At 29.6% G+C, this 5,340-nt stretch overlaps 1 non-coding gene across 1 annotated transcript; it reads right to left on the reverse strand.

Moving 5' to 3' along the window:
* Positions 1–3,708: 3,708 nt before the first annotated feature.
* Positions 3,709–3,779, reverse strand: J4E85_011751. Its single transcript has one exon. It is a non-coding gene; the product is annotated as a tRNA-Met (tRNA).
* Positions 3,780–5,340: the final 1,561 nt, after the last annotated feature.

Raw genomic sequence — 5,340 nt, forward strand, 5'->3', positions numbered from 1 at the left:
AAAATAAGGTAATATACCTTTAATGTAATTCTAATGCATCTTTAATATATGAACAAGATAACACTACAAAAACTTGTGATTGTATAAATGCAATACCTAGTTCTAATCCAGAGAATGCAATTATAAAGGCTAATGGTAATAATCCTAGGATAAAGAAAATGATACCAGAACTCATAATGTTATATGTAAATCCACTTAAGATATTTAAAAGCATGTGACCTGATAATCGTTCAACAACTTCATCCTTAGATTATATTATTTACTTAAATTTTTAAAGATATATACTTCCATTACGAGATTGCCGATTATATCTTTATTTTCCTTTTCAATTCCCTCTTTATTCTCAACTATTATGTCGATAGAGGAAATAAAAACAAAAAGGAGAAATAGTATAAAATAAGGATAGGCTATCCCCCTAATTTTTTTTTTCTAATAATTTCATAGAAATTATGTCGAAAAAAAAATAAAAGGGGGATGGCCCAGGGGGTTCCCCCCTAGGCTATTGTGATAACTTTAATCTCAGGTTACTTAATTTCGCCCAAGAACCGGCTTTCCCGGCGACTAGAGTACACCTTACCATTGGTTTTACCTAATGGAAGAACCGTCTACTCGTTGCTCTTTTACAGATAGTTCATTATCTATTTTAGATCCGCGATCACCCATTTCTATTACTAGAATCTCTAATGATGTTACTATACCCTCAATCATTCATGAGGCCAGGTAAGAAGTTTCCGTCTTACCTTTAGTTATTAGAGCTTTAGGGCTTCCCCGGAGTTTGGCTCTTTTACACAGTAAGAATGAGGCACCTAGTCTCCTCTTTTTATGTTGGCTGCTAATCTTAATCCTAGAGAAACATTCCTAGCTAAGTACGAGATGAATTCAATTAATACCAGTAAAGGTAATAATCCTAAAGGACAACCAGCTGGAACAAATAAAGAAAAGAATTTTAACCCGTGCTCTTTGAATCCTAACACTGTTGCACCTAATACTACTGTAAAACTAAGTGAGAATGTTAAGATAAAATGAGATGTTGAAGCAAAACTATATGGAACCATTCCAATTAAATTGTTAATTAAGATAAATATAAATAATACATACATAAAAGGAAAATAAGCTTGACCGTTTTTACTATTAATTTGGTTCACCACAATGCTGTGTATAGTTGCGTATAGTGTTTCTTGACTTAAAGATCATTTGTTGGGTGTAATTTTGGCGTGGTTTGTAGCCAATACACTAAAATAGAAAGCTATAAACGCAGCTATAGTCATGTACATCCCTATGTTAGTTATGGATAGGTTCATGTTTGCTAATAATGGTGTGTCTATGCTAAATAGGTTCCTAATTTCAAACTGGTCTAGTGGGCTAAGTATGGTATTGTATTTCATTTATATTTTAAATGCTTTACATAAAGTATAAATTTATTACATAAAGTATAAATTTATTACATTTATACCTTTTACTGGCTTAATTATGAAGTAAAGTAATTTATTACATTTTATAAGTATAGGTAGCTCTCCTTAACTTACAGGTTTTTAAAAAACTATGTACTTTTAAAGTATAAACTTTTCACAATATACTAAATACGTTGTGTATATATCCACAGATTACCATAGCTATACAGTCTAGAACGCACGTCGTTGTGGATACATAAGCATCCCACCATTGTGACACAATCTATCACCCGTATGCATAGAAACTATCCCTGTAGCATGTAGTGATAGAACATTCGTTTTAGGAAATAATTCCACCGTATGAGGCCCAAATCCAGTAAACACCTTAAGACCTTTACTATGCTGTGACATTCCATGAGCAGTATTAGGAGGGCATAGATTACAAGTTAATATGGTTTCATAAAAATCACTATGTTGTCTTCAATAATCTAACCAATCTGGGTTTAGAAATGCACCCGGTTTAGGGAAAAGTGCATAAGCCCTATGCTCCCCCCCATTGAATAATGTCTCCGTCATAAACACTAGGTATAAATGGCCCAAATAGCCCATTAGATAATAGGCATCCACTATAACAAGGTAGTAATCACCAACCACATTATCCCATACTGGTACCAAAGTTAATCCTTATAATCTATAATATAAGTATAAAGGTGATATAATTAGTAAGTAATACATTACACATCAAATATACTACAATATATTTTTATAAAAAATGATTTAAAATCTTATTCCAGGTTATTATGATTCAAACATAACAATTCCTCAACCCAAATGAGGCGCCTAACCAACCTGTCTCTAACCTGTTTATACAATGTACTCTATAAGGTAACCAAGAGATGTTTTAATAAAAAAGAATAAAATTGTACTCAACCTTTAATGTGTATAATAATGTATTGCTATATCGTATCAGCTCAGCTGTATTCGTTACAAAATAATAAATATGGAAAACGGAGAACAAGTTATAAATTATTGTATAATGTTGTCATAAAGAGAAATAACTTAAAAAATACATTCTATGAAATAGATATAAAAATATATTTTTTTACCAACAATATCTAAAATAATAACACAATTATACTATGAAAAACAAAAAAGATTTTTTTTGATATATTGTATACTTTAAGAAGATTGTCTGTACAACATGCTACTGTTTTACTAAACTAATTTGTTATGTTTGCTATACTATTTATTACCCTGCGGTAAATCCTTTAAGGTTTTCCCTAAGTTTTTTTTTTTTACAAAAATAAATATATAAAAAAGTAAGGGAAATCCCCGCAGGGGATTAGAATTAGTAGCCTAACGTTTTTGAATATATCTTTATAAAGACAACATAAGATATATTCCTTGGATACAAGTAAGCCGGGTCCTGTACGTAATATTTAACTAAAATAAAGATTAATTAAGGCTTTTTATTTCATAGTTATAATAAAAAACTGAAAGTTTTTATTATTTTAATTTCTGTGTATTACCCAAGCTTTTACCTCACTTTTAAAAAGCTATATTTAAATCACTGGACTTCCCTACTATTCTCCTAAAAATATTAAGTATAATAAAATTAAGATGAATTACATTTGTATCACAAGTTTAAAAACAATATAAAAGTTTTTTATGCTTTTGTTTAGAACTAGTACATTCTAAGTTTATAGATATACATCCGTGGGGATCCGACCAACATCCATCCTCCTCCCCCCGCAGTACTGCGGCAGGGAGCTTACGGTAATTTTTTTTTTCTTTTGCTTAACTGTTTTTTTCGTTTCTTTTTTTTCAATAAAAAAAAAATAAACAAACAGAAAAAAAACAAACTGAAGCAATAAACCATTGGAGCAAAAGAAAAAAAAAAAGAATTAAGGAAAATGAGTTTAGAATGCGGACAAATTCCATTATATACCTGGAACGATACGTATCCAATTTCATAGCTGGAACCTGTACATAAATTCTGGTGATGTATTGTAAAAAGGCATAAATATAATAGTAGATAATCCACGTTCATCTCCTTTCCTTTAATCCTAACAACATAATTTAATTAACAAAGTATTATGTAAGGTGATTTTTTTAATAGTTTACGAAGTGGTATAGGGTTATAGGTTAATACCTTAGTTCTAAGTCCTTACTTTTTTTAGAAATTAAGACATCTTCATAGACAATAATACTGCTAGAAGAATAATTATGAAAACTTACTTTAAAACTGGTCTGTTAAATAATCGGACTTTTGAAATGTAATTTATTTACTATGTTTTTTAATCTGGTTTTTGCCATGAGCCAGAGGAGAAAGTCGAATTCTCATTATTAATGCATGAAATTAATGTTCTACCATTGAACTACTCGGGCTTTTTTTTTTATATGGTTTTTTTTTTACCTAAATTGCGTTCTATTTTTGCACGTTTATAACCCTCCTCTTGTGTATTATAAAGAGCTCTTTTTTTAAAAAGTTGCCCTCTAGAGGGTTCACCTTGTTCAATTTTACTTACATGGCCTTACTGCATAGAGACAATAAAACTAGGTGTGTATGAGCTTATTTTTAGACGGAATGCTTTAAATTCTGCGATTAGATCTTTTCTACTTTTATAATTAGTACTAGTTCTGCACTTTTTTATCATAACATTACTATCTACATTAGAAAAAGGGAGCTCACTAAACAATTTAGCTACTTCTTCAGCTGAATCACAAAGAACAGGTGATAAATAACTAGTAAAATATGGTTTAATTATGCTTGTAAAGATTTTCTCCACATAAGGTATTCCTACTTTTTCCACGTAAGGTGTTACTACTTTAATTAGAGTTATACTATAAAAATCTATTGTTAATGAAAAAAACCAATTCGTAATAAAAAGATTACTAACTATATTCAAAATAGACAACGAATCTAATAATACTTTTAGTAACATAGATTATCCAAATACTTATCAAAATATCTATAAACCCTTTTTTACTAAAAATTTTAAGTAAAACCTGATGCACTTTTGAAAAAAAGAACACCAGAATTCTAGAAATTAGGTGATTAAATTCGAATAATATAAAAGGCAAGTTATCTACTAAGTATGGCAGACTAAAATTTATAAAATGTAAAATTAAAGGTGTAATTAAAAACAATTATAGTTAAACCTGTTAGTTTTTAATGGTAATTCTGTGTTTTTGAGAATAAAGGAATAAGAGAATAAACCAGAAATGAATAAACCCTCCAAATATTCCTATATCTTTCGCTAAAAATAAAAGAGATAAGTTATCATAAGCTATAAAAGCTGAAATAAGTAAGATAATAATCGTTACTCTAGAGTACAAGATAGATTTGTCTCGTCTTTATGAAAAAGCATTAGATAAAAGTAATAATATTAATGAATTTAGTAACCTATCAGAATAGAGAGATTCGAACTCCCCCTCTTACATCCTCCCTCTTTTTTTTGCTACTCCCCTTACTTTATATGTAAAAAGTTAGGACCCCCCCCAAAAAAAGGGGGGTCCGAACAGGATAGTAATTTCATAGTTATTACGTATTTTTTTTTTAATATAGCCCCCCTCTCTCTCTTATTTTTTTTTGTAATTTATAAAGTAAAGAATGCAAAAAATATGAGAGAGTGGACAAACAGCATGATATATTAAAACTAAGAAAAAAAAAAATAGAGAGGAAAGAGCCATTTTCATTCTTCTGAGAAAAGTTGTATAGGTGAAGTATTAGCCTAACTATTTAACTTTAGGATCCTCAATAATATATGGATACAAATAAGAATAATCATACAACATCAACAAAATGTCAGTAAAGTATTCCAGCTTCTAATCCTATATGATGATTATTTGTTAAATGATATGGTAGTACACGTCATAGACCAACAGCTAAAAATGCGGTACCTATCATTACATGTAATCATGAACAATCTATGTTAAAGGCTTTTTA

The sequence above is a fragment of the Alternaria conjuncta genome (genome assembly GCF_024043145.1).
Source record: "Alternaria conjuncta strain BMP 0040 chromosome Unknown scaffold_78, whole genome shotgun sequence".
NCBI classification, from domain to species: Eukaryota; Fungi; Ascomycota; class Dothideomycetes; order Pleosporales; family Pleosporaceae; genus Alternaria; species Alternaria conjuncta.